Source organism: Hyperoodon ampullatus, assembly GCF_949752795.1.
Source record: "Hyperoodon ampullatus genome assembly, chromosome: 6".
In the NCBI taxonomy this organism is placed as follows: Eukaryota; Metazoa; Chordata; class Mammalia; order Artiodactyla; family Ziphiidae; genus Hyperoodon; species Hyperoodon ampullatus.
In genome coordinates this window covers 103,558,812-103,584,010 of record NC_136919.1, presented here as the reverse complement: position 1 = coordinate 103,584,010, position 25,199 = coordinate 103,558,812, and the positions used below count along the sequence as shown (strand labels likewise).

The window sequence follows — 25,199 nt, the reverse complement described above, 5'->3', positions numbered from 1 at the left end:
ATTTTGACTCACTTTTCACTTATTACTTAATGAAGTCGTACACTTTTCTGTGTTTACTGGCTGTATGGATTTCCTTTTTTATGAGGTTTACGTCAAATATTGTTATTTTTTATTATTTTATTATTATTATTTACTTTTGGCTGTATTGGGTCTTCGTTGCTGCATGCAGGTTTTCTCTAGTTGCGGCGAGCGGGGGCTACTCTTCATTGCGGTGGCTTCTCTTGTTATGAAGCACAGGATCTAGGCACACAGGCTTCAGTAGTTGTGGCACATGGGCTCAGTAGTTGTGGCTCACGGGCTCTAGAGCACAGGCTCCGTAGTTGTGGTGCACGGGCTTCGCTGCTCCGTGGCATGTGGGATCTTCCCGGACCAGGGCTCGAACCCGTGTCCCCTGCCTTGGGAGGCAGTTTCTTAACCACTGCGCCATCAGGGAGGTCCAACTATTGTTATTTTGAATTCTTCTCCATTTCCAAGTAATACTCTTCCATGACTATTTTCTCACTAAATTGGAGGCATTATCTGTTCAATTTCTAACTTACTAATAAGTAAGGGTTTAGTTCCTCCACACTCTTTCCTATGTCCACACTGCTCAGTAAAGTTATGTCATCATGAGTTATTCCACTGCTCATGATCTCTTTGACTTGTAGTGATATACTTAAAAACCTACACTGTTGATCAACTAGAAACTCTCTCAACATCACGCTTTGTAAAATGAGGACATTCATACCATCTTCCCTTTTTTCTACCTCCTGTCTACCTTCCAAACCTAGCTGTTACGTTGTCAAAGTTGAAATTTATATTCTGTTCTATGTGCAGTTAAGTCTTCTGTTATTTGAGAGTCAGTACGGAGTAAGGTTTAAGAGAACAGGCAGAGAGCCTAAACTCAAAGCCTCGATCCAACCTTAAATTAGGTACAGCCTGGGCAAGTTCCTTCCCTGTCTTAGCTTCCTGTTCTCAAAAGTGGGAATGATATTAGCACCAACCTCATAAGGCTATTCAGAGGATTAAATGAGTTAATATATGCAAAAACACTTAGAGCCTAATATATACTAAGTACATACCAGTACACAATACATTTCAGTACATACCAAGTTACTACTAATACATACTAAGTATAGTTTACTTTAGTTATTTGTGATTACATGCAAGTTGACAATAAAAGCTGCAAACCAAGACAGTATTGCCATTATTACAATGAAATTAATATTGCCCACTGCAGATGTACTGTGTCTCTGTGTATAGACTACACCTCGTTCCATACTGTGCCAGTGTCACTGCCCTTGTGCAGGGTGACCACATACCCCAAGCCGCCTTGGGCTGTTCCAGTTTATACCTGTTGTCCTGATGTTACAGCATCAGAGTGCCTCCTTACACTACTGAAGTGTAAGGAGTTTGGACAAGTTCTGGTTTGGACAACAAATTAGATAGGTGGTCATTACCCCTGTGTGTCACTGAAAAGGGGGACATCTATAGTGTCAAGTTGAAGTGGATTCTTCCCTTCCTCACCAATAGTAGGTTAAAAATCAACCATAGTTTAGTGTGCTTCAGGTTTATGTCTGTATAGCCTTTTCTCCTCTGGAGTTCAAGTTCCTTCTCCTCTTCCGCTCCCTCCTCCCTTCCAACAGTGCCTAACACCTAGTAAGTACAATATGCCTCAAGGTGTTTCTAAGCTCTCAATCACACAATCAATAGAAGCCTCTCCACTCTAGACTAGCTGCAATCTGCACTGAATCCCCTATTACCTTCCTTCTTGGTTTATTGCCTCATTTTGCTGGATTATTTCTATAAATAGCTTAAGGTGTAGCACAGGAGGTCAATTTTTCACATTTCTTTGGGTACAAAATATCTTCTTCAGCCTCCACTTATGACTCATAGTTTGGCTGGATACAAACCCCTAGGGTGAAAATTATGTGCCTGAGAAACTTTGGAGGTATCTTTCTAATGCCTTCCAGGATCCATGGTGCTCATGACAAGTATGATAAAGTCAGATTTTAACCTTTTTTTTTAGGTGACCAGTATTTTTCTCTCTGGAATGGATGTATCCTCTCAGTATTTTATTCTATTTTCATTTATTTTTTCAGTATTTTAAAGTTTCACAATGAAGGGTGCCTAGGTGTGAGTCTATTCTTGCTCATCTTGCATAACTATTTTCAATCTGAGGCCTGATGTCTACTTTCAGCTGTGGGGAATTTTGTTGCCCTTTGACAGCTTCCCTCCATTTTTTTTCTGGGTCTGGAGTTTCTAATAGTAACATGTGGGATCTCCCAGATGCAGCCTCTCTAACATATTTCTATCACATTTTCCATTGGGTCTTTCTTTTTTATATACTGAGAAATTTTTTAAATTCCTACTGAATTTATTTCAGCAACCATATTTTCATTTCCAGGAGAACTCTCTTGCTTTCTGACCATTCTCCTTTTCATTAATACCCTAGTCTTATTTTATAGTTGCTAGCTCTTTTTAAACCTCTCTCAGGATACTAATTAGGGTTTTTTCTTAAATTATTCTGTTCCCTAAAGTGTCCCTGGTCCTACTAGGATATGTTTGCACTCTTTCCCCCTCTCTCATGTTGTAAGCTTTACTCAACTAACAGGCAAATGACAGTTATTTTCTATTTAAGAATGAGCGCAGAAAGCTCCCTGAAGTCAACGATTGATTGGCTTCTTATGCAGGAAGAAGCGGGGAGTAACTGTAACAGGATCTCCCCCAAACACAGTTTTCTAGGGTGTAAAAACTCATACTAGCTGCCCCAGTTCTCGCCAGTTTCACTGTTTTCAAAATGAAATCATCTCATTTCAGGAGGGTGAGGGCGGGGCTGGGAGTCCACTCCTCCAAACACAACCCTTCAATGAGCTCCCCTATCTCAGTCACACTTTTAACTAACTCCACCCTCTCTCCTACATGCGCACCTGAGCATGGGGCTACTTTTTCAGGTGGGGTCAGAATCCTCCTCAGTTGCACGTGGTCCCTGTGCATATTCTAGGTGATGCTTTTCCTCTGTTCTACTGCTTCAGTTTCACACTCTTCCACCTGTCTTCTGTCTTTCAAAACTATGTTGAAATCTCTTGATTGTTGTGGGCATATATACTTAAACACTTTGATACCATCATTGTAGTGTCTTGTCAAACCAGAGAAGAGCTAAAAGGGTTCTCAGTGCATTCTTAATCTGCTATTCTGTGGTCCCACTGTTTAAACTTCTTGGACTTCCCCAGTGTCTATTACTGCTTTTACAAATACAATCTCGTGGTCTATTCGTGAAGGAAATGAATACACCACATCTAAAATAACAAGGAATGCGGGTTAGATGCTCTAGGGTCTTGTCATACTCTGCCATTTACTAATAAACCACTTACGTTCTACAAATTGTAGGTGCTCATTTATAAAACGAAAGGGAGTAACTCTACATGAACTATAGATTTCTCCTACTCTAACATTTCATAATTTTCTAAGTTCTTTTCTTAAAATTTCTCTATATTATCATTAATTTTAATTAAAAATAAAAATCTAACTTTCTCTTTTGAAAATCAAAGAGTAATTCCCATAGTCCTACAATAATGGGATAATTAGTTCTGAAACCTGTCAAGTGTCATGTTTCATACGAAGAGAAAATCATATTAAATAATTTTTAAAAATTAAACATGGACTTTGTAGCACAAAGACAAGGTCCCCCCCAAATGGTGTTCCTTTATTTACTAGAAATGTTCAGCTCTGCATTGAAGTTGAAATAAAATAAATATATTAATTTTGAGGTGCAAAAATTTCTTATAAAAATCAATTTTTCTTTTCTGTCCATACAAACAAAAGTATGGAATGACATTAGAGGTCAGATTTATTTGGTAATAGAATGTAGCTTCTTGGTATTTTTGATTTTAGGAAAGGAGAATATCAACATCAAAACTGTTTTCAACTTTACTTTTATTTAAAATGAGGCCATATTTTCCTCTTATAAAAAGAGAGTTCAACTAGAACTGGCAATTTTCTCATCTGTAAAACAAGAGCACTGAATCAGCTGACTGTATTCATTCAGAACTCAATTTCCTTATCTTATGATCACTAAGGTTCTCCCTAAATCTAATATACTAAGGTTCTAAGGAAAGGAAAATATATTACTAACGACATGTTTTGATTTTAGTTTCTTAGAGTTCAAACGTCCACCATTCACCTTGGTCTAAGCTTAAGGAACCATTCAAGGGGATACAATGCAGATGGGAGGAGAAAACAGAACCCTCACACAAGCTGTGCTGTGTTGCAATCAGCCTTCCGTTTGAAAAATAATCTTCTCTATAGCTTTAAAGTGATAACTTTGTACCTGCAATGCTTCTTGTTTCAAACGGATTTTCTCTGGCTCCTCCTGAACACGTTCTGAGGAATCATCGACCTCTTCGATTTCTGAGGAGGAAGGACTCTCTACTGTCACAGTCACAGGAAATTCTGATGGACCTGAGTGTCACAAGAAGAAGATAGGAAACCACAGAGTTGTTAAACTAAAGTGCAAAAAAAAGAAGACAAGATTGTATAAAAGACAACACAAGCCAGATACCAAATATCCAAATATTAGAGGACATTTAACAAAAGTGATCTGAGGTATCATTATTTATAAATGTCTCTCACTGCTCTTTAGTGTAAAACAGGCAATGACTAAGTAAAAGTACAGTAACTTATTTTTGCTATGTTACTGTACAGACCTCTGTTGTACGTGGTTAGGATTAGTAATGGGAATTGCCCATATTATTTTATTAAGTTTCTTTCACAGAAGCCAAGTGAAGATCCAAGGTCAACATTTTTTCTCAGATCAACTTTATACTGCAAATGAAAAATTTATTCTTCACCATCAGACAAAAACAGACTGGAAGAAAATGTAGTTTTTCAGAGAAAAATACATCAGTAAAGGGACTGATGAATAATCAGAAAGTCAACATATCTAAGCTGTGAATAATAGACATTAGAATTTAAAAAAATAAATCACATACACATACACAACTAAAACTGACCCATCAAAAATTTCATCTTGGGACTTCCGGATAAGATGGCGGAAGAGTAAGACGCGGAGATCACCTTCCTCCCCACGGATACACCAGAAATACAGCTACACGTGGAACAACTCCTACAGAACACCTACTGAACGCTGGCAGAAGACCCCAGACCTCCCAAAAGGCAAGAAACTCCCCGCATATCTGGTGGGTAGGGCAAAGCGGAGAGATTCCCGCACAGAGGATCGGTGCCGAGCGGCACTCACCAGCCCGAAAGGCTTCTCTGCTCGCCCCCCGGGGTGGGCGGTGCTGGAAGCTGAGGCTCGGGCTTCGGTCAGAGCGCAGGGAGAGGACTGGGGCTGGCGGCGAGAACTCAGCCTGAAGGGGGCTAGTGTGCCACAGCTGGCCGGGAGGGAGTCCGGGAAAACTCTGGAGCTGCCGAAGAGGCAAGAGACTTTTTCTTCCCTCTTGGTTTCCTGGTGCGCGAGGAGAGGGGATTAAGAGCGCTGCTTAAAGGGGCTCCACAGACGGGCGCGAGTCGCGACTGAAAGCGCGGAGCCCAGCGACGGGCGTGGGACGCTGGGGCTGCTGCTGCAGCCGCCAAGAAGCCTGTGTGCGAGCGCAGGTCACTGTCCACACCGCCCTTTCGGAGCCTGTGCAGCCCGCCACTGCCGGGGTCCCGGGATCCAGGGGCGGCTTCCCTGGGAGAACGCACGGCGCGCCTCGGGCTGGTGCAACGTCACGCCGACCTCCTCCGCTGCAGGCTCGCCCCGCACTCCGTGCCCCTCGCTCCCGCCCGGCCTGAGTGAGCCAGAGTCCCCGAAGAGGCTGCTCCTTTAACCCTGTCCTGTCTGAGCGAAGAACAGACGCCCTCCGGCGACCTACACGCAGAGGCGGGGCCAAATCCAAAGCTGAGACCCAGGAGCTGTGAGAACAAAGAAGAGAAAGGGAAACCTCTCCCAGCAGCCTCAGAAGCAGCGGATTAAAGCTCCACAATCAACTTGATGTACCCTGCATCTGTGGAATACATGAATAGACAACAAATCATCCCAAATTGAGGAGCCAGGAGTCAGTGCTGTGCCTCTGAGGTGGGAGAGCCAACTTCAGGACACTGGTCCACAAGAGACCTCCCAGCTCCACATAATATCAAACGGCGAAAATCTTCCAGAGATCTCCATCTCAACACCAGCACCCAGCTTCACTCAACGACCAGCAAGCTACAGTGCTGGACACCCTATGCCAAACAACGAGCAAGACAGGAACACAACGCCACCCATTAGCAGAGAGGTGGCCTAAAATCATAAAAAGTCCGCAGACACCCCAAAACACACCACCAGACGTGGACCTGCCCACCAGAAAGACAAGATCCAGCCTCATCCACCAGAACACAGGCACTAGTCCCCTCCACCAGGAAGCCAGCACAACCCACTAAACCAACCTTAGCCACTGGGGACAGACACCAAAAACAACGGGAACTACGAACCTGCAGCCTGCAAAAAGGAGACCCCAAACACAGTAACATAAGCAAAATGAGAAGACAGAAAAACACACAGCAGGAGAAGGAGCAAGATAAAAACCCACCAGACCTAACAAATGAAGAGGTAATAGGCAGTCTACCTGAAAAAGAATTCAGAATAATGATGGTAAAGATGATCCAAGATTCTATTTCCAAGATCCAAAATCTTGGAAATAGAATAGACAAAATGCAAGAAACAGTTAACAAGGACCTAGAAGAACCAAAGATGAATCAAGCATCGATTAAAAACACAATAAATGAAATAAAAAATACTCTAGATGGGATCGATAGCAGAATAACTGAGGCAGAAGAACGGATAAGTGAGGTGGAAGATAAAATAGTGGAAATAACTGCTGCAGAGCAAAATAAAGAAAAAAGAATGAAAAGAACAGAGGACAGTCTCAAAGACCTCTGGGACAACATTAAATGCACCAACATTCGAATTATAGGGGTTCCAGAAGAAGAAGAGAAAAAGAAAGGGACTGAGAAAATATTTGAAGAGATTATAGTTGAAAACTTCCCTAATATGGGAAAGGAAATAGTTAATCAAGTCCAGGAGGCACAGAGAGTCCCATACAGAATAAACCCAAGGAGAAATACGCCAAGACACATATTAATCAAACTGTCAAAAATTAAACACAAAGGAATCATATTAAAAGCAGCAAGGGAAAAACAACAAATAACACACAAGGGAATCCCCATCAGGATAACAGCTGATCTCTCAGCAGGAAATCTACAAGCCAGAAGGGAGTGGCAGGACATAATTGATGAAGGAGAAAAACCTGCAACCAAGATTACTCTACCCAGCAAGGATCTCATTCAGATTTGATGGAGAAATTAAAACGTTTACAGACAAGCAAAAGCTGAGAGAGTTCAGCACCACCAAACCAGCTTTACAACAAATGCTAAAGGAACTTCTCTGGGCAAGAAACACAACAGAAGGAAAAGACCTACAATAATGAACCCAAAACAATTAAGAAAATGGGAATAGGAACATACATATCGATAATTACCTTAAATGTAAATGGAGTAAATGCTCCCACCAAAAGACACAGAGTGGCTGAATGGATACAAAAACAAGACCCATATATATGCTGTCTACAAGAGACCCACTTCAGACCTAGAGACACATACAGACTGAAAGTAAGGGGATGGAAAAAGATATTCCATGCAAATGGAAACCAAAAGAAAGCTGGAGTAGCAATTCTCATATCAGACAAAATAGACTTTAAAATAAAGACTACTAGAAGAGACAAAGAAGGACACTACATAATGATCAAGGGATCGATCCAAGAAGAAGATATAACAATTGTAAATATTTATGCACCAAACACAGGAGCACCTCAATACATAAGGCAAATACTAACAGCCATAAAAGGAGAAATCGACAGTAACACAATCATAGTAGGGGACTTTAACACCCCACTTTCACCAATGGACAGATCATCCAAAATGAAAATAAATAAGGAAACACAAGCTTTAAATGATACATTAAACAAGATGGACTTAATTGATATTTATAGGACATTCCATCCAAAAACAACAGAATACACATTTTTCTCAAGTGCTCATGGAACATTCTCCAGGATCATATCTTGGGTCACAAATCAAGCCTTGGTAAATTTAAGAAAATTGAAATTGTATCAAGTATCTTTTCCGACCACAATGCTATGAGACTAGATATCAATTACAGGAAAAGAGCTGTAAAAAATACAAACACATGGAGGCTAACAATACACTACTTAATAACGAAGTGATCACTGAAGAAATCAAAGAGGAATTTAAAAAATACCTAGAAACAAATGACAATGGAGACACGACGGCCCAAAACCTATGGGATGCAGCAAAAGCAGTTCTAAGGGGGAAGTTTATAGCAATACAATCCCACCTTAAGAAACAGGAAACATCTCGAATAAACAACCTAACCTTGCGCCTAGAGCAATTAGAGAAAGAAGAACAAAAACATCCCGAAGTTAGCAGAAGGAAAGAAATCATAAAAATCAGATCAGAAATAAATGAAAAAGAAATGAAGGAAACGATAGCAAAGATCAATAAAACTAAAAGCTGGTTCTTTGAGAAGACAAACAAAATTGATAAACCATTAGCCAGACTCATGAAGAAAAAAAGGGAGAAGACTCAATAGAATGAGAAATGAAAAAGGAGAAGTAACAACTGACACTGCAGAAATACAAAAGATCATGAGAGATTACTATAAGCAACTCCATGCCAATAAAATGGACAACCTGGAAGAAATGGACAAATTCTTAGAAATGCACAACCTGCCAAGACTGAATCAGGAAGAAATAGAACATATGAATAGACCAATCACAAGCACTGAAATTGAAACTGTGATTAAAAATCTTCCAACAAACAAAAGCCCAAGACCAGATGGCTTCACAGGTGAATTCTATCAAGCATTTAGAGCAGAGCTAACACCTATCCTTCTCAAACTCTTCCAAAATATAGCAGAGGGAGGAACACTCCCAAATTCATTCTACGAGGCCACCATTACCTTGATACCAAAATCAGACAAGGATGTCACAAAGAAAGAAAACTACAGGCCAATATCACTGATGAACATAAACGCAAAAATCCTCAACAAAATACTAGCAAACAGAATCCAACAGCACATTAAAAGGATCATACACCATGATCAAGTGGGATTTATTCCAGGAATGCAAGGATTCTTCAATATACGCAAGTCAATCAACGTGATACACCATATTAACAAATTGAAGGAGAAAAACCATATGATCATCTCAATAGATGCAGAGAAAGCTTTGGACAAAATTCAACACCCATTTATGATAAAAACCCTGCAGAAAGTAGGCATAGAGGGAACTTTCCTCAACATAATAAAGGCCATATAAGACAAAACTACAGCCAGCATCGTCCTCAATGGTGAAAAACTGAAACCATTTCCACTAAGATCAGGAACAAGACAAGGTTGCCCACTCTCACCACTCTTATTCAACATAGTTTTGGAAGTTTTAGCCACAGCAATCAGAGAAGAAAAGGAAATAAAAGGAATCCAAATTGGAGGCATTCCTATATACTAATGATGAAAAATCTGAAAGTGAAATCAAGGAAACACTCCCATTTACCATTGCAACAAAAAGAATAAAATATCTAGGAATAAACCTACCTAAGGAGACAAAAGACCTGTATGCAGAAAATTATAAGACACTGATGAAAGAAATTAAAGATGATACAAATAGATGGAGAGATGTACCATGCTCCTGGATTGGAAGAATCAACACTGTGAAAATGACTCTACTACCCAAAGCGATCTACAGATTCAATGCAATCCCTATCAAACTACCACTGGCATTTTTCACAGAACTAGAACAAAAAATTTCACAATTTGTATGGAAACACAAAAGACCCCAAATAGCCAAAGCAATCTTGAGAACGAAAAATGGAGCTGGAGGAATCAGGCTCCCTGACTTCAGACTATACTACAAAGCTACAGTAATCAAGACATTATGGTACTGACAGAAAAACAGAAATATAGATCAATGGAACAGGATAGAGAGCCCAGAGATAAACCCACGCACATATGATCACCTTATCTTTGATAAAGAAGGCAGGAATGTACAGTGGAGAAAGGACAGTCTCTTCAATAAGTGGTGCTGGGAAAACTGGATAGGGACATGTAAAAGTATGAGATTACATCACTCCCTAACACCATACACAAAAATAAGCTCAAAATGGATTAAAGACCTAAATGTAAGGCCAGAAACTATCAAACTCTTAGAGGAAAACATAGGCAGAACACTCTATGACATAAATCACAGCAATATCCTTTTTGACCCACCTCCTAGAGAAATGGAAATAAAGACAAAAATAAACACATGGGACCTAATGAAACTTAAAAGCTTTTGCACAGCAAAGGAAACCATAAACAAGATCAAAAGACAACCCTCAGAATGGGAGAAAGTATTTGCAAATGAAGCAACTGACAAAGGATTAATCTCCAAAATTTATAAGCAGCTCATGCAGCTCAATAACAAAAAAACAAACAACCCAATCCAAAAATGGGCAGAAGACCTAAATAGACATTTCTCCACAGAAGATATACAGACTGCCAACAAACACATGAAAGGATGCTCAACATCTTTACTCATTAGAGAAATGCAAATCAAAACTACAATGAGATATCATCTCACACCAGTCAGAATGGCCATCATCAAAAAACCTAGAAACAATAAATGCTGGAGAGGGTGTGGAAAAAAGGGAACACTCTTGCACTGCTGATGGGAATGTGAATTGGTACAGCCACTATGGAGAACGGTATGGAGGTTCCTTAAAAAACTACAAATAGAACTACCATATGACCCAGCAATCCCACTACTGGGCATATACCCTGAGAAAACCATAATTCAAAAAGAGACATGTACCAAAATGTTCATAGCGGCCCTATTTACAATAGCCCGGCGATGGAAACAACCTAAGTGTCCATCATCGGATGAATGGGTAAAGAAGATGTGTCACATATATACAATGGAATATTACTCAGCCATAAAAAGAAACGAAACTGAGCTATTTGTAATGAGGTGGATAGACCTAGAGTCTGTCATACAGAGTGAAGTAAGTCAGAAAGAGAAAGACAAATACCGTATGCTAACACATATATATGGAATTTAAAAAAAAAAAAAAAATGTCATGAAGAACCTAGGGGTAAAACGGGAATAAAGACACAGACCTACTTGAGAATGGACTTGAGGATATGGGGAAGGGGAAGGGTAAGCTGTGACAAAGGGAAAGAGAGGCATGGACATATATACACTACCAAACGTAAGGTAGATAGATAGTGGGAAGCAGCCGCAGAGCACAGGGAGATCAGCTCGGTGCTTTGTGACCGCCTGGAGGGGTGGGATGGGGAGGGTGGGAGGGAGGGAGATGCATGAGGGAAGGGATGTGGGAACAGATGTATATGTATGACTGATTCACTTTGTTATAAAGCAGAAACTAATAAAAAATAAATAAATAAATTAAAAAAAAAAAAAAAAAAAGAAATGAAATTGAGCTATTTATAATGAGGTGGATGGACCTAGAGTCTGTCATACAGAGTGAAGTAAGTCAGAAAGAGAAAGACAAATACTGTATGCTGACACATATATATGGAATTTAAGAAAAAAAATGTCATGAAGAACATAGGGGTAAGACAGGAATAAAGACACAGACCTACTAGAGAATGGACTTGAGGATATGCGGAGGGGGAAGGGTAAGCTGTGACAAAGCGAAAGAGCGGCATGGACATATATACACTACCAAACGTAATGTAGATAGCTAGTGGGAAGCAGCCGCATAGCACAGGGAGACCAGGTCGGTGCTTTGTGACCACCTGGTGGGGTGGGATAGGGAGGGCGGGAGGGAGACGCAAAAGGGAGCGGATATGGGAACATATGTATATGTATAACTGATTAAATTTGTTATAAAGCAAAAAATAAAAAAAAATAAAATAAAAAAATAAATAAAAATTTCATCTTCTCACCACCCTTAAGCCAAAACTAGGGCAACAATTCTCCCAGCAAGCTTCACTGCCACTGCAATGTTGTTCAATAGGACATTTCCAAACATTTAAAAACTGACCTTGCCACAACCCCATAAAAGTCTACAGATCATAATGAACTGTGCTGGGATTATATAACCACGCAGAAGACAAGTCACTAGGACATCATTTTGACAACAAGCAGCAAACCCTGCAGCATAGGAAAACCCTAACAGGAGAATGAGGTGCACACCCCTCTCTCTGGGAATGCAAGGCCAGGACTGACACCCAAGATGCTCTTCTCTCAACCTCAGCAGTGGTGCCTTTCACAGAGCAACTATGCAGTCTCCCAAGACCACTGGGAAGGAGAATCTGATACTGACAGTATTAGCTTGCCATGAGGTCATAAGCGAGGGAATGTGTGTGGCCTTGGTGAGAGAGCAGAGGTTTGGGAGATGTTGCTTTATATTGGCTTTCAGATCAGCAATTTGTACATATAGCCCGCAAACAACGTTTCTTGAAAACATGTGAACATTCTTGAGTATGACAGCTCCATGTGAGGGGTCAGAAATGGCAGTCAAGTTCGTTTCTCTGGGTAACAGCTGATTTGCGGACTGGAAAACAGGATTCCTTGTTTACAGACATCACCACAAGGCTGCCCGTTGTGTGCCAAATCCACACAACTACACAGTTGCATTGGGAGAGCGACCAAACATGTTTTACGTGGATTTATTTCAGACAGGGAAATGCTTCTTGTAAGGTTCTGTCAGTTTAAAAAGCAAGAAGAATGACCATCCACCTTTCCCAATTCAAGCCCTATATATCATAAATATGATAGCTACACACCACCAACTGATTACATACATCATGAGCTTTGATGAATGGAAAGCCTCTAAAAAGATATCAACAAAACGAAGTTAGATCTTCATGTAAATACATCACCAGTTAAACCCAGTTAATACAACTATTTAGTAGTATGAACAGTATCCATAAAGAATTGTGTATAAAAATAAATAAGCTCAAAACAAGGACCTGGAGGGCTCTGCTACGGAGAAAACAGAACAGAATTCAGCCTACTGGCTTGGTAATAACTCTCTGAACTGCTGAGAGGCCCCTTCAGCTCCTATGTTCAGGATGGTTGAGATTTCAGTCTCACTTCTTTAAATGGTGATATTAATCGTTCTCTAATTTACCACCCTGTGTGACGAGGATGGACCTGCGATTAAGTGTCTCAGGAAGAAGATAGGAAACCACAGAGCTGTGAAACTCAAGTGCAAACACTGGGGATTCAACACTATAGTTTATGCAACAGCAATTCACATTACCATTTGCAAAAAAGTAGTCGGTTGTCCAGTGGGGATTAGAAACATCCATTTAACATGAGCAACTGAACAGATATTTTACACAGTAACTACTTCAAGTACTATTTAAAATCAATTCTCTTTGTTTTCTTAAGGAATTGTTAATCCCCGATTTCGTGATTACTACCAAGTAAGTCACCTGAAGATCATCTAGAGCCATCTCTTTCACTTAGCAAGCCTAAAGCTATAATTCAACCATTTTATTTACTGTTCTGTGACAAAAATTACTATGAACAGCTATCCCCTGGATAAGAAATCAGGTAATGCTAGTCTGACTCACTAAAACTGATTTACTGAATTAATAAGCCAGTTGATTTAGAATAGGTCTAATGCATATTTTTCATCCATTTTGCATTAAACTATTTCCCATGCCTAAAATGTCTTTTTTCCCATTCGTACGTATCCAAATTCCTACTTCTGTGCTGTAGGGCTTCGCTCAACTACACCTGCCTTTAATGAAACTTTTCTCACATGCACAATTGGTGATCATTTTAGTCTCCTCAAGACTCCCACGGAGTTACCTCTGTTGTGACACTTGAGAAACAACTTGAAACTCCCAATTACTTTTAATGTTTCTTCCTTAGAGGGCTCATTAGGCAGAAGCCATGTGTGAGTTACCTTTTTTCCTCTACACAAAGCACCAGAGACCACCCACATAATAGAAGTTCCAAAATAAAGAACTCTAAATGACTGAAAAAGACAGGGAATGCGAACAGGTTACCTGTTGCTTTTTGCACTTTCTGCAGGACACAATGGCCGGAAACCAGGCACTCCAGGTGGTAGCGGTTCAGGAGGGTAACATTCTTTACCAGCAGAGTGTTTCCTTCCATTACTTACAGGCTTCTTTGCGGCCAAGAAGACTACGTTTGACAAAGCGTGAAAAGAAGGAATCAAGATGCACCGAAGGTCTACAGAGCAACTGTCACACGTGTACACGTCGAAAGGAATCAAAAAGGCACTTGACAATGATGCCAAGCCCATTAAAAAGAGAATCGGTTTTGTACAAAGTTTTTACATAAGCCAGCATTTTAAAAAAATATAAGTTCTCTACAGTAACAAGTTATTTTAACTAAAACAAAAGTATTGAGATGTGCAGAAATGCAAAAATAAAGTTTAAAAAAAATCCCAAAGTATGATACATTTTATGTATCATGCAGAAACACTCAAGTTTCCTGAATCTTAGAACACCTTTGGCATTTCTGAATCTCAAGGATACAGAAACACAGATACACCCATGACTTCTGCCAAACAGAATCTTCAGAAGTAGACCAAAAGTTAAATTTAAGATGAATTTTTCTATGTAAAAACAATACAAGTTATAAGGCTGCAAGTTGCTGGGGGTAGGTGAGTCAATTTTACCCTCCTATAAGCCTGTCAACCTTCACTGCTCCTTTGATTTCATATAGAAAACACACAAAAAAACAAATGAAACCCACTGGATGAAAGAGTGAAATGTGGAGACTTACCCTATATTTCAGTAGTAAAGAGGCAAGTATCTTTATATGAAACATTTGGTTGCAAAAACTAGACCTACGTGTTAATATTTTACTTAGAACAAGACATATATTAAAATTCACATTTAAATATTTAATTTGAATTTACTGAAAACAAACATCATAGGTTAAAATGGTTACATTTATCCTTCAAAGCTACTATATTTTATGTTATTTTATTTATTTTAATAGATCTTGATTGGAGTATAATTGCTTCACAATTCTGTGTTAGTTTCTGTTACACAACAAAGCGAATCAGCCATATGCATACACATGTCCCCATATCCCACCCTCTTGAGCCTCCCTCCCACCCTCCCTATCCCACCCCTCTAGGTCATCGCAAAGCACCAAGCTGATCTCCCTGTGCTATGCTGCTGCTTTCTACTATATTTTAGCAGCATTAGGATGCAGGGTAAAATGGAGTGTATGCAGTAATATAGGACAAATATTTCATAGAGTGTAGCTTATTGATAATCACCACACGATCCTGTGTGATTTACATGCCTCTTAAAAATATACAGGAGGGCTTCCTGGTGGCGCAGTGGTTGAGAGTCCACCTGCCATGATGCAGGGGACATGGGTTCGTGCCCCGTTCCGGGAAGATCCCACATGCCGCGGAGCGAGTGGGCCCGTGAGCCATGGCCGCTGAGCCTGCGCGTCCGGAGCCTGTGCTCCGCAACGGGAGAGGCCACAACAGTGAGAGGCCCGCGTACCACCAAAAAAAAATATATATATATATACATATATATATAGGAGCTCAGTTCATTTTGTGCTATTTTACTGTGTTTTTTAACTTAATTGCCATCAAAAAAAATGTTTGTATGCATATGGTTTGTATGTGTATACCCTTCCTTTACTTTCAGAAACTAATGCAAATACATTTGTATTAAAATTTTTTTAAATTACACTTTTCTTGTTAGGAGATTAAAAAATTTCTAATAAAAGTTCCCATCTTTTATTAGGCATACATAAGTACAATATAAATGTGACACAATTCACACCATTATTTCACCCCTATACTCACCTGGATCTAGGTATATACCCAGATACTGATTTGGCTTACCTCTCTGTCTCCAAATAACTGAGGCAAATACAAAAAAAAGCCCAAGAAATAAAATTACTCTTAAAAGAGCTCAATGAGCTTGTATACTTCAGTTACATTTCCACTTTGTTTAATCATGCTAACTAAAAAAAAATGTTTAACTGTTCTCATTCCATGATGCCCTATTATTCTGTACTAATTTTACAGAATTCCTAATGTGTTTTACATATACATGTTTTATTTATATATATTTCCATTTCTAATATCATAGCAAAAGTCAATGTAGCTATTTTAAGAATGCTTTACATATGATATAAATTTTTAATAATAATATCTAATTAGTGTGATATCACAAATCTTAACTTCTTTGAATGTACTATTTGATTACTAAAATATCACTCTCTTGAAATAACAATTGGCAGACGATCATAAGCTTTTTTTTGACTTCATAAACACTCTTAACAACTTATTTAATACACTATTGTCCAAGCAAGTTGATGAATAGAGAATCAAAAACATACAACTCTAAGTAGAAAAAAAAAAGCTGTATTTATGAAGATGTTTACAATAGTTTATTTTAGGTTATTTCCAATTTTTCACCAATTAAAAAAATTGACCTACTCAATGAAACCTTGTGAATGCAATGTTAAAAAGTATAACTATGAATCACAGAATTTAAATTTAGTATGAAAAGATAAGAATGGCAAATTATATTGAAGCTATGTGGAATTATGTTTATAGACAGCAGAAAGAGAAAATAAAAATGTAAATATTGCTTGATAGGATAATGGGATTAGAGGTGGTCTTTTAAATTTTTCATTTTTATGCTAATACAATACCTTTATAAAACCCAAAAATCTTCAAACAACACAGTTTTTAAAAATTGTGGTAAACTACACAAAACAGAAAATTTGTAATTTTAACCATTTTAAAGTGGACCGTTCAGTGATATGAAGTCAACACATTTTTTAAACTTTCAGAGGGCACCTGAATAAAAGATGTGTTGTCCACTGGTGATTTTAATGTATCTGGTATATAACTAAAGTCACCACAAAACTCTTTCTGGGAAATTGGCAGATCATAAACATAAAAAATTTATTTTGCTTTTTATTAAACCTTATTGTTTTGCTGTTTCAAAATTCAAATTTACTCACAAGAAAGAGTCAGTTTCATATTAGATTTGGTTTCACAAATGCTGCTCCTGCTATTCATTCTTATCACCAAAAAAAAAAGACTATTTGTGACTAACGATCATATGTTACAGAAAATAAAAAGTTAAAAGGTTTTCAATCTGCATATCTGGGAACCTAAATTAAAGCATCACACAACATTTTCAAAAACAGAAAAGCCATTTGATTTGACTAAAATCTTAGTTTTAAGATGGCAGAAAGTACCTTGATAATTTTCTTTTAAGAAAGAAAGAAAACCAAGCCATTAAAGAGAAATTCTTCCGAGAGAACTGAAACATGTTGTATACCTCTCTGACTTGGCACTCCTTCCATCTGGAGAACTTTTTTGGTAACTGTTTTCATCACAGAATGATCTAAAGTAAAATGAGTTGAAATTAGAGTAATTATTTTCCAATGAGTGGCTATTTCCATTTCAAACCAAAAGCCAACTAATTATTGCTTTTCCCATAAATTTAAATATGAAATCTACATTATATAATTATACACTTATTTCCCCCTTTGTGTATTCTAATTTCTTCCTCAGAAACCTAAGATGCCATCTTGCAGACTGCCCACAGTGGCTACTATTTTGGCAGCAGCAAAGGTCAACTTTAAACATTTTGCATCTAAAGTGGCTTTGGATACCTTTGGATACAAAGTACAGTCTGAGCACCGTCCAGACGCTTAGATACCTAAGGAGCAACTAAGATATCAAACCAGGGCATCCAAGATAACAAACCAAGTCCTGATATTCCCTCAAAAGCTGCTGCTCCCATCAGCCCCCTTCTTCTAAGTGATACTACCCAGTTGCACACATAATCATCAACGACTTGTCTCCTTGTTACTATTTCCTTCATACCTCACATCTAACTGCAGGTCTCGATAGCTACACCCTCAAAACACAACCTGAATTCAACCACTTTTCACTTAATGCAAACTTCCAACCTAACCTAGGCTGTAAACATCTCTTATTTGGAGCACTGTGATAGTCTCCTAACTGGTCTCCCTGTTCCTCTTCTTTTTTTTTTTTTTTTTTTTGCGGTACACGGGCCTCTCACTGTTGTGGCCTCTCCCATTGCGGAGCACAGGCTCCGGACGTGCAGGCTCAGCAGCCATGGCTCACGGGCCCAGTCGCTCCGCGGCATGTGGGATCTTCCTGGACCGCGGCACGAACCCACGTCCCCTGCATCGGCAGGTGGATTCTCAACCACTGCGCCACCAGGGAAGCCCCGTTCCTCTTCTTTATCCTCCCAATTCCCTTCTCTATACCAGGTCACCTTATTCAGATACTATTTGGATCATGCCTTTTTCCAGTTCAAACCCCTCTACTCATTTAGAATAATCCACATCTTTACTCTGGCCTTCAAGACTTTACAAGAGCAGACCCCTGGCTAGCTCCTTGACCTCATGTCATACCACACTCTTCTTCACTCGGTACTCTGCCCAGATTGGCCTCCTTGCTTTTCCTTAAATACTCCACCCACCTACATGCCTACATACTCATTGCCTCCTTGTCCTGGAATGTGCTTACTCCAGATCTTCCATCGCTTGTTCCTCTCTTCATTCAGGTCTCCGTTCAAATGCCACTTCTCCAGTGAAGCTGTCCCCTAACAAACCTATCCAATGGAGTCCTACCTGCTCTCCCTCACTCTCCTCACATTAAGATATTTTTGCACTTCCTACTCTCTAAAATTATATTACTTATCTGTTTACTCATTTCTATCTGATCTCCTTCACTAGAATGTAAGCTCCATGAGGGTAAGACTTTTGTCTGTCTGGTTCACTGCTTTATCCCTAGTCCCTAAACCTGTATCTGGCACACAGAAGATGATTAAAAAATTACTTGTGAATCTGACAAATGAATAAAGTACTCCTGGCAAGAATTCAGAGGTTGCACAGGAAAGAAATAATGCTCTTGGTGGAAGCAGGCTTAGTATCTAGGTTCACCTCTACTCAGAGTAGAGATAAGAAAAATTTACAAGTATCATTCACTTTAATTAGTACATTATCTGCTAAAAACATAAGGGAAGTGCAACACTAGAAAAGTACAGTTGAAGCTTGAACAACATGGGTTTGAACCTCACGGGTCCACTGACACACGCATATTTTTCAATACATATGTACTATCGTCCTACATGATCCAAGGTTGGTTGAATCCACAGATGTGGAACCACTGACTATAAACTTAGACCCAGATCTTCAACTGCGTAGGGGTTGACACCCCTAAGCCCACGTTGTTCAAGGGCCAACTGTATATGATGAGGAAAGTTAAACACATTAAGTTTTAAAAAACTGTCAATACCTGAACAAATTCTTTTTGTTTTGCTATGTGTTTATCAATTTAAAAAAAGTGACCACATACCAACAAGCAGATTTTTTCTTATATCCAGAACGAGCAGAGTTCTGTTGGTTTCAAGGGCCTTTAGTAAAGCCTTTGCTCCTTCACTGGTGAGGCCGCACTGCTGCAGGTCAAGTGTTTTCGATGAAAGACAAAAGGTCACTTGCTAACTCTACAGATTTAACATATAGACAACTCTCATTTTCTCACGTGTGGAAGAGTCCTGCACAAGACAAGTCATGGCAGGTTTGTAATTTTGGGTATGGAAAAAAACAGAAACATATACGCACACACATAATGCATAATCCAATTTAAAAACCTCTTCTTGGATGTGCAATGATAACCCTGGCTTTAGTACCAATAAATCATACAACATATTTTACAATTACAGAACTGAAGAATAACTGTATATAACCTATGAGCAAAAAGCATCACAAAATGAATCTCAGTTCATAATTAGCAAGGGCGGCAGGGGCATGTAAACCTCACAAGCAAAACCTGGTGGAGCTCAGAAATGCACTGCATTCTTTTGATCATGATCTTCAGCTCCAAATCACACTTGAAACTAGTTCAAAGGGGAAAACAAAATAGAAGAAATGTAATAACTGTTAGTTTTAGAGGAAAAAAAGACAAGTCTAAGAGGATACAAATAATAAAAACTTTAAACAATGTGTGAATAGAGAATACATACTAAAAACCTATCATGAAAGTATGATGGTCAAGAACCCTCGCAGTAAAAGGTCAGACAAAAACCAGAAAAACTGATCATGAATTCTAGTAGTTCTGGGGCTGAACAACCTACTCATTTAAACCAAAGGGATCATCACTAAAGCACAGGTATTAAAAAAGATTACATGAAAGCAAACTATCATGAGTCTTTTGTTTAAGTGTTGTGTGGACCATCACATTAAAATAACTGGAGTCTTTCAACACCCCCATGACACATAGAAATAGCAAGTCAGACATACGGATCTGACAGGATATGATACAACCCTTACAAACTCTCACTACAGAAGAATGGACACAGGGTATAATTAACCAAATAGTCAAATTAATACAAACAGCCAGTAAACCTCACCAGTAAATCAAATGAATACAAAATAAAACAACATGTGGTTATTCTCCTATCAGATGAAGCCAAGATTCTGTAAGAAAAGCCTTTAAATAATGTCTGTACCCTTTGGATCCAACAACTCTCTTTCTAAGAATTTAACCAAAAGAAATAGTCAGAGATATAGGTAAGGATATATATCAGAGTACTATTTGTAACTGAAAAACTGGACAAAGCTTATATACAAGAATGGATAAGCCATGTGCACTGTGGCATATTCATATAATGGAATACTGAACAATCACAAAAAATGATGTAGGAGATGCAAATTTACTGACTTGCTAAAATGCTCATACTCAATTAATTGAAAAAAGTTATAAAATTTGGAGTAATCCCACTTGCATAGAAAATGGAGAGGTACTCATTTTTGTAGTTTTACATTTTTTTACAAGTGCTACAGGCCAGTGTTTGTGAGAGGCAGGCTTCACATCTACTGTTGGGGTGGACTACAAATGGGCATAGCTTTTCTGGGTGGTAATTTGGCCATGTGTATCAAATGTGTTAAAAATATGTCACACTTAGTCATTCCACTTGTAGTGCCTTATTCTACAGAAGTAATCCCGATGGACACAGAGATGTATATACAACGTATTCACATTGTTTCTGACAGGGAAAAGCAAACTGTCTAAATAGAATTGCAAAGAATTGATTAAACGATGGGACATCAATACGACGCAATACTACATGATACATCATTAAGTGAAAAAAGCAGGAATATGAAATAGCAAGTATACTACAATTCTATTTTTGTAATCCCTAAGTGTACATATGTATTTGTAGAAAAAAAAAGACTGAAAGTATATACACCAAAATGAACAGTGATTATATCTGGGTATTAAAATTATAGGTAATTGTTCTCGTTACTCTGTATTTTCTATAAAGGATATATGCAACTGTTAGAGAAAGTTTAAAAGCACAATAAAAGCTATCAGTAAAATGAGGCTTTAAAAAATCCTATCACAATAGTATCATGCCAAAAGCTAAGCATATTTCATATCAAAAAATCAGTATTTTCAATTTTAGAATTTACCTCTAAGCCATAAATCCTCACTAAGAGATTCTGCCAAAGCACTTGCACCCAGGTCACCAATGAGCGTGTTGCAGTTCAGAGTGATGCGCCTCAAACCAGCCATGCAGTCAAGATCAGGTCTCCTGGAATGAAGACTCTCAGCCCAGGTTTCTTCGTGCCTTCTGGTAGTCTGATACTTCAAAGATTTAATGGGATGAAATTAAGATGCTTGAATAAGGAAACAGGGTGTGCCTGAGTATGGCTTATTATGTCAGAGATTTACACACACACACATATCAAGCATATATGCCAGGAGCATCAACCTGAGAAATTCAACAGTCACTTCTGGTTTACGAGTCCAGTGACCCAGATTCTGCTCGGTCAGTGATTAGATTCTAGCCACTGGATTTCCTGTTTCTGAACACTTATGTAAAGTTGGACAACTCAATTACAGTCTATGAATTATTTTCCTTATCTTCTAAGTCAGGGAAATGGTTCTAAATTCTATCTTTGCTGAGGCCCTATATTTCATCATCCTGTCCTCCAATGGCCTCCAAACACCTGACTGGGCAAACCATAAGAAAACTTTTTAATATGCATCTTATTTATTAACAAATTATATACACAAAGCTCCATACATATAATTTATGTACATGATAAACTACACAGATTTTTTAAAATAATACAAAGGTAAAAATGTTCTAATATTTTCTTTTCCTAACTCCTAAGGCATTATTTTATTTTACTTATTTTTTATAAAGATTTATTTATTTGTTTGTTTGTTTGGCTGTGCCGGGTCTTTAGTTGCAGCATGCCGGATCTTTTAGTTGTGGCATGTGGGCTCTTAGTTATGGCAGGCACGTGGGATCTAGTTCCTTGAGCAGGGATCGAACCCAAGCCCCCTACATTGGGAGCACATAGTGTTAACTGCTGGACCGCCAGGGAAGTCTCAAGCATTATTTAAAAAACTATATTTACAAAATGTCTCTCACATGCTACCTAGGGTGTGCACACCAGCTTTAGAGGCCTGGACTATGCAGAGCCAGTTTGATGTGCCTTGGGAGAATAAGGGTTTGACCTTTAAGCAAAAGTACTGTCTTGAAGACATTCAATTCTTTATATTCATAAAGTAAATTTTGGTAACAGGGAACACTGACTGTAAATGAAAAAAGTCTTATTACATTCCTGAAAAAGTAAAAGACTCAAAGTGCCTTTGTTACTCTAAAAGGAAAATCATGAGTGTCATTTTTCTATTAACAATAACTTATTAAAGCTCCAAGCAGGAACAATAGCAATCACTTACACAGTGCTTAGTATGGTCACTAGCTATGAAATGGGAGAAAGGGAATTTGAACCTAGGCCATTTGGCTTCCGCACCCAAGTTCCTGACTGTTTTCTACCTCAGGGGTCAATGGACTTGCCCTGTATAGGCTCCAAGAATTTTTCCATTTTTCAAATCTAAATTTAAACATTTCCAGATTTGTGGGCTCTACAGTTTCTGTTGCAACTACTCTGCCCCACTGGTGTAGGGTGAAAGGAGCCATAACTACCATGTAAACAATGGGTGCGACTATGTTCCAGAAAAACTTCCTTTACAAAGCCAGGCGACGGGCTGGATCTGGCCCACCAGCCAGAGTTTACCTATCCCTGATCTGCACCATCAAACTATTAAAAAGCCTTCATGTCAAATTATTAACTAACTTTAGGCCTAAATACAGTCATTATAACCACTGTAAAGTTGTTAAGGCATTATTTTAAAAACTGTATTTACAAATTGCTGATGTACTGACTTTTATTAGTTTAAAAACTACAACAGCTAATAAACACTTGATTCATTTAAGTCTTGAAGACTATAATGGCATAGTTTCTTCACAGTATTACAATAAATGTTTTCAGTAAAAAAAATACATAAAACTATTATTAGGTATTATATATTAAATCTCTTATTTCTAAAATTAAGTGGACTATCTTTACTAAATGGTAGAATCCCGAACTGAAAACTGGTCATATTCTTTCAGCAAAATGAAAGCTGCGCTCACATGTATCAAAAGACAAAAATTAGGGCTTCCCTGGTGGCGCAGTGGTTGAGAGTCCGCCTGCCAATGCAGGGGACATGGGTTCGTGTCCCGGTCCGGGAAGATCCCACATGCCGCAGAGCGGCTAGGCCCGTGAGCCATGGCCGCTGAGCCTGCGCGTCCAGAGCCTGTGCTCTGCAACGGGAGAGGCCACAACAGTACCACACACACACACACAAAAAGACAAAAATTAACTGCCTTCTGTATCGATATATTAATGTGTTTCAATCACATATGTTTTCATGAAAGTTTAAACATAAAATCACCTTTCAGATCTAGGCCATGGGATCTGCTCCCTGCCATGTCAGAATACACCCCGTGAAGTTTACTTAACTTGTCTTAAGTGTGATAGAATTCTTTATACCTTGACAAATAACTAAAAGGAAAAAAAAAAAAAACCCACACACAATAAGATGAAGAGCCTATACATTTGTCAATCTTGACTTATTTGCTTTTCTTGAGTCAGTTGGAGGTTTATAGCCACATTCTCAAAATCATTAACTACAATCTTCCCAAACAGGTAATTGACGAACAGATGCATTCTAAAACTTGTCAGTAACAAAGTGCTATTCCAGTTTACAGCAACAGTTTAATTCTATTTAGATACTAAAACTGAATACACTCAATACTGCAAACTTTATTCCCAACCACTCAGCAAAGTACTACATACCTTTTCAGATATAGGAAAAAAAAGAAAAAAAGAAAAAGCATACGATTCTTCCTATTTCCATTTCCAAAGATACATCCCAATCTTAATGATCAATCAGCAATTTAAACGTCAACTATAAACCCAGTATACTGCTGCTATGCAGTGTACTAGAGCAATAGGAGAGAGAGGACCTCAAACCCTCTGTTCCCTCAAATTCAAAGGCAGGCTTCCTGACCCCTCCAGACCACTACTGGACACAGGGAAGGCACACTAATGTTTCAGGACCCCAACCAACAGTCACCTGCTTTGTGATTACTTCCATGACACACCCTCACCAACACCACTGAGTTTGCTGCTCCTACGGGACGTTACATGTATTTACTATTTTAACACATACCACAGTGCATCATAATTATGATTGCAGATAGATGTTCTAACAATTTAAAGAGAATGATGACTTTTTTGCTCTTTACATCTTGCTATTTCCCTTCCCATAATATTTCTTGAAGCGAAACCATAAAATATACACAAACACAAAAAACAGAAAACATACAAAACGTGTGCTTTGCACCTTAACGCAAACTTAAGTAAAATTAGTTCTGACAGTATCCAGCATGACAAACTTCCATGGTACAAATGAGAATGGACCAAGGTTTGAGCAGGTACAGGAGACAATCCAGGCATGAACACCATCAAGGAAAGGTAGACAGGAAGTAACATGGTGTGTAGGAAATCACGAGACCAGTCTGATGGGAAGAGACTTAAACAAGACTGAAACTCACTTTCTAAACCTCCATCTCCAATTGGACAATTCTCAAGGACACAGGTGCACCAAAGTGGCCAATTTATTCAATCCCTTTAATATGGAGGAAGAGTTTAAAATTTTACTGGTTTAATTTGCCCCAAAAGCAACTCTCAACAGTTATGGCCTCTGTCGTCGGAGCTTTGTATGAAATTAAGTCAAAGTGTGGA

General features: G+C 38.7%; 1 pseudogene across 1 annotated transcript in view; it reads right to left on the bottom strand.

Annotated features, from left to right (window-relative positions):
* The window catches only part of LOC307054868 (centrosomal protein of 78 kDa-like), a 34,637-nt pseudogene that overhangs the window by 9,216 nt on the left and 222 nt on the right, over positions 1–25,199 (bottom strand). Inside the window, exons 2-9 of the transcript in view lie at positions 25,010–25,083; positions 23,868–23,954; positions 21,525–21,722; positions 19,408–19,545; positions 17,354–17,419; positions 14,063–14,299; positions 12,823–12,872; positions 4,310–4,440 (exon numbers count right to left, since the gene is read on the bottom strand). The product of the transcript in view is annotated as a centrosomal protein of 78 kDa-like (transcript). The remainder of the gene's footprint in view (positions 1–4,309; positions 4,441–12,822; positions 12,873–14,062; positions 14,300–17,353; positions 17,420–19,407; positions 19,546–21,524; positions 21,723–23,867; positions 23,955–25,009; positions 25,084–25,199) is intronic.